A 10,500-nucleotide genomic window follows, 5' to 3' on the forward strand; every position below is an offset into this window, starting at 1 on the left:
GAAGGTCTCAATGTGGAAAAGGAAGGGTGTGTGTGTGTAAAGGTAGAGGGGGTGGTCTCCACCACAGTTGAAAATACTGGCGTCCATCATTTTGGCCATATCTCCTAGACCGTAGATGCAAAAATTATAAAAAAAATATGGCCAGAATCTCCAGCTCATCAGCTACAACTTTGATGAAGACAACTTTTCTTGGATCGGAGTGGAAGTATTTGCTAAAAATTCAGCAAAATCATGTGTCTGGTTTCTTCCTTTACCAAGTCTTCCACTTGGGTCCCATTTGTTTGAATCATCATATGGCTCCAAAGCCATGATGATATGAGCCACTCATGACCCTTGAATCATGGGTGCATGGCTCCACAACCACATCATATTTTTTCTTTTCACATTTACATATTTTCCCTTTCCTTTACCACTAGGTTCTCCCTCTACCTTTCACCTCCGGTGAACTAGTCAAGAAAAATTCCTATCAAATCATTTTTTTTTAAATTTTTCCAAGAGGTTGTTCTCACTCTTTCTTTTATTGTAAACCTCTAGAAGCAAGGAAAACCAACAAAATATGATAAACAAAAATTTCTAATAGGCTCGGATCATAGCCCCCCCAAACCTGGCTAGGGGTATTTATGCCTCTAGCCTACTTTCTTTGATCTTGAGTTGACCTTATCCTGATGTGATAAGGCTTTAGATGCCATCCATTTGTCCTGGTCTTTTGCACTTTACCATCAATGTCTTGAAGTCTGTAAGAGCCATTTTTGAACTTTTTGGTGACCAAGAACGGGCCTTCCCATCGGAAAAGAAACTTTCCATCCTTACGAGTGTCGAAGCGATTGTCATATCGAAGCACCAGAGATCCCTTTTTGATGTCTTTGGATGCTAGCTTTTTGTTGAACTTTTCTCTGCGCTTCTCTGCTTCTTGAGAGTAGTGGTTGATGGCTTCTTCACGATCCAATTGCAGCCTCTCTAAATCCATGATCCTTTGATGTACTTTCTCCTTTTGAGAGCCTACCTGGCTACCCAATATTCCAAGACTTGTTAACTTCACTTCAATGGGCAAAAGCGCCTCCTTTCCATAAACCAAATGAAAGGGTGTGTACCCTAATGTGGTTTTGAAGGAGGTTCTATAGGCCCATAGAGCTCCATTCAGGTGTTTGTCCCAATCTTGGCGCCTAGCATGTACCTGTTTGGTGAGAATTTTGCAAATGATTCCATTTACCTTTTCCACCAAACCATTGCACTGAGGGTAGTAAGGAGTAGAGTGTTGATGCTGAATATTTAGCTTCTTCATGAGTTCTCCTACCAAGTCTGCTCTAAACCCTGGTCCTCTATCAGATAGTATTTCAAGAGGGGTGCCAAACCGGCAACAGATGTGGTCAAAGATGAACTGACTCACATCCTTAGCAGTAATTCTATTGGTCAGCATAGCCTCAGCCCATCTGGTCATGTAGTCTACTCCCATGATGATGTACTCTTTACCTGACTGAGTGCGTGGTAGAGGTCCTATGGCATCAATTCCCCACTTCTCAAAGGTCCCATATACCTTTATTGGGTTCTGAGGTTCAGCTATGAGCCGTCGTGGTCCTGCTTTCTGACATTCATCACATGTTTGACACCAGTATTTGACATCACGATGAAGACTTGGCCAAGTAAACCCAGCTTATAGAACCTTTCTACTAGTGACGTCGTGTGCAAAGTGTCCTCCGCACATATCATCGTGACAAGCTTTTAAAATATCTTCAATTTCACTCTTCAAAGGCACTCTCCTAAGCACACCATCCTTACCAAGAAAATACAAGTCATCATTTACTATGCGATACCTGGTAGCCTTCCTAGCTAACCATCGCCTTTCCCCTGCATTCAAGTGTTTAGGAGCCTCTCCTTGCTCCAGAATCTGCATAATATCTTCCAAGTCCTCCTTGCCTTGCTGAAGTGGAAGTTTGATGGCCACTGCTCCCACTATTGACTCATTTAACTTTGATGATGCTAGGTGGTCTGCATCCTTGTTCTGGTCTCTTGGCACATGATGTACTTGTGCCTCCCTAAATCTCCTCATAAGAGCCTTGGCTTCTCTCCTTTTAGTAGAGAGACGGGCATTTTTGCAAGCACATGTACCTTGCATTTGCCTTACCAAAAGCATGGAGTCACCGAAAGCGTTTAATCTCTTAATTGAATTATCGAGGCACCAACGAAGGCCATGAATTAGAGCATGATATTCTGCTTCATTGTTGGAGTGGACATCTTCTAGAGTCCCTTCACCATGGATCCTCTCTCCCAATGGAGATAAGACCACGATGCCTGCAACTGCCTTATCCTTGGTTCTCTTGTATGCTCCATCAAAGTAGAGGCTATAAGCATTGACCAAAGCCTCTGGAGCTGGAGGTGGTGGCAGTTCCTTTCTCTTCAAATGGAAAACTTTTTCATAGCACTTGTTTGTTAAAATGTCGGCTAAGCATGCTCGAGTTGTTCTTTCAACCTGTATTGTATAATCAAACTCTTGAAGTCGCACCACCCACTTTGCTATTTTGTTAGAGATTTCCATATGTTGTAGTGCATAGGGAAACATATCCTCCACAGTGATAATTACAAACCTCTTCGGCAGCAAGTATGGCCGAAATTTGGTTACCGCAAACATGAGAGCTAACACTAGCTGTTCCATCAAGGGTGTAGGCCTTCTCTGTGTTTTCCATGAGGCGGCTAGCAAAATACACAGGCCTCATAAAGGATGTTTTTGGATCTTTTTGTAGGAGGGCAGCACCAATGGCCTCTTCTCCCACACTAGGGTTTACAAAGAATGTTTCTTCCCAACAAGGTTGGAGGACCCTAGCATTTTTTTAATCTCTCTAAAATGCCCTTCACTTTCTTCACTCCAAACAAGCGTCTCTTGACGAGTCAGCTATTGTAGAGGAAATATCACTTGGGAGAGTAAGTGTATGAATCTACTCAAATATCTTAGCTTTTGCAAGAAGGAGATTAATTGATTGATGGAAGTTGGGGAAGGTAGATTTAGCAATGTTTCTATCTTTTCAGGATCTACCTCGATTCCATCAATGGACACTACATGCCCTAATAGTGTAACCTTGCTTTCCCCAATGTGACATTTGTCCTTGTTTAGTTGTCCACCCAGCTTAGCTAAACGAGTAAATCCTTCATCAATCTTGCCGAGATGCATACTTTTGGAGCTGTAAATACAAAAGTCATCTATGAAAACCCTTATGGACTTACCAAAGTAAGGTTGGAAGACCATGTTCATGAATCGTTGAAAGGTGGCTGGAGCGTTGGTGAGGCCAAAAGGCATGACTCGAAATGCAAAACATCCCCATGGTGTGATGAAAGTAGTCTTTTTCTGGTCCTCCTCTGCAATGCGTATTTGAAAGTAGCCAGAGTAGCCATCACACACTGTGTATCTCTCATGGCCTGCTACTTCATTTAGAATCTCATCTTGAAATGGGAGAGGGAAGTGGTCCCTCTTTGTTGCAGCATTTAGTGGCTTGTAATCCACGCACACTCGCCATTTACCATTCTTCTTTGGCCTCACCACTACTGGGGAGACCCATTCTGAATCTTCTACTGGGTATATGAATCCTGCTTCTAAGAGTCTCTTCACCTCAGACAACAGTGCATTTTGTTGCACAACTCCTAATCTTCTTAGTTTTTGTACTACTGGCTTGCTCCCTTCTTTTAGATGGATATGATGCTTCACTGCAGTGACACCTGTAATGTGAGTGTAATCAGAAATAAACAATGATGCATGCTTCTTGAGAACATTTACATAACCCTCCTTTTCTTCTTCCTTTATATCCTTGGATAACATCTCCTCTAGGCTGGCATCCCACACATTCTCCATTTGGATCCTTGGGTTGTCTTCTGATGAGGTAGTTTCCTTTATGGTGACGCCCATGACTTCAAGAGTGCTATCACTCTCTTCACTTGAACTCTCTTCCTCGTCCATGGATGAGGAGCATCCACTTGAGCTCCACTCATCAGCTGACGTCTCTAGTTCAAGGTTCTCTTGTCGCCCATTCTTTAGGTTATAAACCACCTTCCGACTATGGCCACCCATGCAAGGCCTCAACTCCAAGTCTCCTGTTGCCCAATCTTACCAAGCTCCTATACCCATGAGCCAAGGTCGTCCTAAAATAAGGGGGTATCCTTCTCCCTTTACTGGCATCACATAAGCATCAACCTCTGTAGTGATTCCAAAAACAGAAACTCTCAAAGCTTTCACTACACCCACACAAGTGACAGAGACATTATTAGCCATTTTTTCCCTAAAGTTTGATGATTCCATCACCTCTAAACCCAATTGATGCATTAGCTTTTCTGTCATGACACAAACCTCTGCTCCACTATCAATGTAAGTTTTTGGAATCCGTTCTCCCTTGATTTGAGCCTCCACCAAAGGCACTATATCCTTGAGACCATATGCTTTGATTACACTTACTAGCTTACTTCGCTTTGCCCTCGTGCTCACCATTTTTGACCATTGTCGTCGAAGCTTTGGGGAGATATGAAGTAGTTGTGGCCAAGTAATCTTTGGTCCTTGAGAACTCACATCAGCTGTCAAGTCATAAGGTTGTGTCCGAGATCCCATAGGGAAATCAGAAATGTCAATTTGAGACCTAGTACGGGTCTTTCTCTTCTTGGCTTCATCTTTAGTTGCCCGAGATGTACTTGCTTCATTGCTTGCATCCTTGCTTGTTTCTTTACCTACTTCTTCTTGGACACGCACACGTTTGATAGGCATTGTAGCCACTTCATCTATCTTCATCTTCCCTTTAGCTATTTCTTCCTGGTTGCTTCTGCCCTTGAGGACCTCCTCCATCCTTATGATGCTCACATTTGGTTGAGTAGCAGGGGCTTGAGCTTGAGCACGAGGTGGCTGCAAAATTTGAGGTTGCGGTTGCTCTTGTGCTTGAGCTCTAGCACGGGGTGGACTTACTTGTTGTCGAGGACCTCTGACAGGGTAGTCATATCTTCTGGGATGAGGGCAATTATACATGCCGTGGCCATTTTCCCCACAATTGTAACACAACATTTCCCTTGCTTGACGTCGCATTGGTGGCCGATTCCCACCATTTCCCTCAATAGGCCTTCTTGCACCCTGCACAAGATTTACTCTCAACCCCTCTAGCTGGTTTGTGAGATTGTTTATTTGTTGGAGCATATCTTCTTGTTGACCTCTATTGAGGTCTGGTGCATTAGGCACATTTGGAGGTATGTGAGAAGCTTCCATAGTTGTGATATTGCCTCCCAAAGCTAGCTGGCCAGCTTGGGCTTGATAGAGAATCTTTCTATTCTTTTCCCTAGCAATTCTTAAGGCATCTTCAAAAGCATTTGGAAATTTTCTCTTTACCTTCTCCCTTAGCAAGGGGTACAAACCTGAGATAAATCGATCCTTTTGGAGGCAATTGGGAGCTCGCTCACCAGGGTTTAGTGAGTCTGACCATTGCCCCCAAAGTTTCAGAAAACCTTCCTCATAGGTTGCATAACCGTGAGGGTCAACTTGATGAAGGGACAGAAGCCGTTGCCATAGTTCTTCTGCCGAATTGGCTCGTTGAAATCTTCGTAGGAAAGCCACCTTCAATCCCTCCCAATCAATTCTTTGGGTTGGATCTAGAGCCTGGAACCATACCCTAGCTTCTTCTTTGAGCACCAAAGGAAAAGCTGTCAATTTCAATGCTTCGTCATCCCTCCCAGAGACAAGGAAAGCCATCTCCAAGTTATCCAAAAAATCCCCAGCATTTTCCCCACTACGCCCAAAAAAATTTGGGAAAGCCATCATAAAAGTGGGTTGCCTTCCTCTCAATACAACACAAAGATGAAAACGTCTAGGCCCAAATCATATCTTATTAAGGGTAGAATAAATGGATTGATAGATGCATTAATCTCAGCTAGACGACGAGGGCCTAGTAAGTCCCTTATGATGTTTTGGAACCTAAGCTTTGTGCTAGCTATTATATGCACAGTTTGTCTAGCAAGAGGTTGGAAAGGTCCATATAGATCCCTATGATTCATGGAGTATGCTTAAAGCAAGATGAAGATGTAAACATCAAAAGATACATTATACTCCAAAATAGGAAATATTATAGGGTCAGGGGACAACAATATCTCTCTCAACCTCTCAGCTCCAAAATAGAAGACCAATCTTTGTTGGAAAAAAATCTTTCTATCAATGCGCACATTCACCCTAATATTCTGAACTGATTGAAAGTTGTAGAAAATGGGATTATTCATTGGTGCATTAAATACAAACTTCCATGAAGCACTTCATTGAAGTTGAGGTCTCTTGGATCCCACCATTTGAGAGATGCGAAGAATTTGCTCACCAGTGATTAGCCTAGCTTTGGTGTGACCATCTTGAGCTTTGTAGAGTTCATAGGGTTCGATGGCTACCCTCTCAACCACCTTGAGCCTTCTTGCTAGTAGTAGTTGGAGTGCATCACCATATGTAGCCTCTTGCCAATACCGCACCCCATTGATGTGTAGCTCCCCCTCCAAAAACTTGTTAATTCCCGAGTTTGAGAGTGCTTTCACCACCTGAAGTCGAGGCTTCAAAGGAAGTGTCTTCACACTAGCCACAAAGCACTCAACACAATTTTTTGACCTAGGGACTTGATGACTACAAGATTTTCCTTGAAGCAAAGAAGGATGTGTGTAGTTAACTCTCTTTACCCGCATACGTGCAGTTTGTCGATAAAGACGCTTCTTTTCTCGAGCTTCTTGGGGAGACCATAGTGGAAGTCTCGGAGAATTTGATGGATCTTCCTTCATAGGATTGATAGAGAGCTGCTTGAGAACTCCTCCGTGGGGGCACCAATTTATGACGAAGGAAATTTGGAATGGCGGCCTCTACACCAAAACAAACTCCATTGCGTCACAAGGGAAATGAGATGAGGGCACCACCTAGTCTTGGAAGCGTGGACTAGGACCGCTACACAAAGAGAGAGAGAGAGAGAGAGAGAGAGAGAGAGAGAGAGAGCGAGAGAGAGAGAGAGAGAGAGAGAGAGAGAGAGAGAGAGAGAGAGAGATATCACTATGAATGAAGCATTAACCGTAGTGTGTGTACAAGGAATGGATGACTTCAAACACTCCCAACACAAATAGCATATAGATTACCAAACAATCACTCAAGGATTAGCCAAGATCACATCAAGCACTCTCACACGCATATAAAACATTTCTCTTAATTAACATAAATAAGAGGAGGAGAGGTTACTAGCATGAAACAATTTGCACTCTAGGATGTGCAAGAATAGAGTGAATGAATGAGCTTATGGGCTCATGGTGAGTGATACAAAGGCTCAATGGGGCTGAGGGAGGCTTGAAATTACAAAGGGGAAGGCCTCTTTATATAGGAAAGAGAGTGATTAGGAGTGAGGTTAAGATCCAAGTGTAGTTTGTACAAATGAAGCTTGATTAGGGACATTCAACCAATGAAGAAGCTCCTTCCAAGTGATTTGTTGACCAATTAGCTCCATCATCACTTGTGTTGTCTTCACTCCTTCGTCCATAGCTTGAGTCCAAGAGCTTCCTTATTTTAAAATGTAAAGAATCTACATAAAATCAATACATATCTAGTAATAATAGAAAGGGGTTGAATGAGGACTTATGAATTACAACAAAATTAAGCATGACTTGAGAGGTGATTAGAAGAGGAATTTTGATGGGTTTTCGAGCTTGAGAGAGAGGAGGAAGGAGAGGAGGGTGAGAAGACTAATGGATGATTTTTAGAGAAGGTCTCAATGTGGAAAAGGAAGGGTGTGTGTGTGTAAAGGTAGAGGGGGTGGTCTCCACCACAGTTGAAAATACTGGCGTCCATCATTTTGGCCATATCTCCTAGACCGTAGATGCAAAAATTATAAAAAAAATATGGCCAGAATCTCCAGCTCATCAGCTACAACTTTGATGAAGACAACTTTTCTTGGATCGGAGTGGAAGTATTTGCTAAAAATTCAGCAAAATCATGTGTCTGGTTTCTTCCTTTACCAAGTCTTCCACTTGGGTCCCATTTGTTTGAATCATCATATGGCTCCAAAGCCATGATGATATGAGCCACTCATGACCCTTGAATCATGGGTGCATGGCTCCACAACCACATCATATTTTTTCTTTTCACATTTACATATTTTCCCTTTCCTTTACCACTAGGTTCTCCCTCTACCTTTCACCTCCGGTGAACTAGTCAAGAAAAATTCCTATCAAATCATTTTTTTTTAAATTTTTCCAAGAGGTTGTTCTCACTCTTTCTTTTATTGTAAACCTCTAGAAGCAAGGAAAACCAACAAAATATGATAAACAAAAATTTCTAATAGGCTCGGATCACCGTGAAAATAAAATCTTTCAACACTAAGGTAGAGGTAGATGTTTTTGTAATGCCTACTAAGGGGGAGGGCTATCCACTAATCTTGGGAAGGCCATGGTTGATGGCCATGAAGGAAAAACAGGACTGGGGTACTGGCCTTCTACGCATGACCGGTAAGAAAGGGGAGACAATCTACTACGACATGAGGATTGGCAAGCAAAAGCAAATGAATCTGGAAACATCGGCAGATGAAACCACTAGCGAATCTTCCAGTTCTGAGGAGGAGACCACATCCACCGACGAAAGTGACAGTTCCATTGATGTGATGGATATCATTATGAAGGATCCACAAAGGGTAAGCACAACTGGTGATCCATCACCAAAAGGGCAACCCAATGAAGAGGAGATCAAATCACCTGGCCTAGGAGGAAGTAGGTTGAAGGGTATGTTGTCTACGGAATTAACACTTGAGGAGAAAGATAGTTTTTTGCAAATGTTGATGGGATTTCCTAACCTGTTCATTTACAACTATGAAAGAATCATAGTCATTACAGTGGTGGAACATCATGTTAAGCTGAAGGAAGGGGTAAAACCAGTTGTGCAAAAGCTACGACGACTGGGGGTCATACAAGAAAAGGCACTCTTGGCCGAGGTAAGGAAACTGCTGGAGGCGGGATTCATCTATCCTGTAGAAAACTCAGAATGGGTGTCACCCGTAGTGGTGACGCGTAAAAAGAATGGTAAGTGGAGGGTCTATGTTTACTACAAACCACTAAATGCAGCTACAAAGAGAGACCACTTTCCTCTCCCTTTCTTGGATGAAATTCTGAATGAAGTAGCGGGTTTTAAATGCTATACCGTCTGTGATGGTTATTCTGGATACTTTCAAATATGCATAGCCTTGGAAGATCAGCTAAAAACCACTTTTATCACGCCATGGGGTTGTTTTGCATACAGCGTTATGCCATTTGGTCTCACAAATGCACCTGCCACATTCCAAAGATATGTCACATATGTTTTTCAACCCTTCTTTGGAACATCCATAAGAGTGTTCATTGATGATTTTTGTATATATAGCTCCTGTATTTCACATTTAGAAAAGGTAACTGAAGGTTTGGCCAGGTTGCAGAGCCTAGGTGGGCAATTAAATGTGGATAAATGCCACATTGGGCCTATGTTGTACAACACATGGATGTGTCTGCTAGGATTACTAAATGGCTAGTTCGTCTGCAAGAGTTTGACTACACGGTACAGGTAGAAAGCACGACAAGGGCAAGTTTGGGGGGACTCATGACCTACCAAGTCTTTGAAAGGAAGGAGAAGTCCGATTACCTCCCGTAACACCGATGGTAGAAGGAGCATACTCTCTCTACTTTGATGGAGCCTACAAGCGAGCGTCTGACAAAGCAGCTGCAGGGATAGTGGTCTTTGATGACAAAGGGACAAAGGTATTTTCGTTGGGCCAATTGTTAGATTCACATTCTAACAATGAAGCTGAGTATGCAGCACTAACCAAGGGTCTACAATGGTGCGTCTCACAAGGTGGACAACGCCTTAATGTATTTGAGGATGCTCTACTTCTGGTAAGCCAAGTAAATGGAGCATGGATCCAACATGTTGAAGTCCCCTCCTACACACCAATGGTCAGCCTGTGGCAAAGACTCAACAATCTGTGACCAAAAATCTGCACGAGCACTCACCACATTGGGCGCGTAGATGTTCAGGAAGCCCACAAGGCCACCCTGACCTGCATAGTAATCCACTGAGCCTTGCCTGGCACAATAATCCCTCTGCCCACAATGGCCTGCTGCAATGAGTCCGCAATAGTCATACATACCCCACCCTGGATGCCTCCAGGTCCAAAAGCAGCTGACCAAAAGGTATCATATCGTCCACGCAAAATCTGACCACATCACCAAATGCGGCTCTCACACAGATGGTGCTCCTGTAGCATAAGGAGATCAATATCTCCTCCCACAAGGCAACGCTGAAGCTCCTGATGCAATCGGCCCTACTATCGCTGAAACTGGGGCCCACATAGTCCTTGCACGTTCCACGAGACGATCCTCATGGGGAGCAAGAGAGAACAGATGCTTCCACAGCAGCAAGACGGGCTATCTTCGAGGCTGGCTTGGATGGGGAGTAATCCGCATCCGAGCGTCCTCTAGATAGGTGAGATTGTAGTGAGTGCCCAAGCCCAAGCA

Source organism: Adiantum capillus-veneris, chromosome 27, assembly GCF_014529385.1.
Source record: "Adiantum capillus-veneris isolate H3 chromosome 27, ASM1452938v2, whole genome shotgun sequence".
In the NCBI taxonomy this organism is placed as follows: domain Eukaryota; kingdom Viridiplantae; phylum Streptophyta; class Polypodiopsida; order Polypodiales; family Pteridaceae; genus Adiantum; species Adiantum capillus-veneris.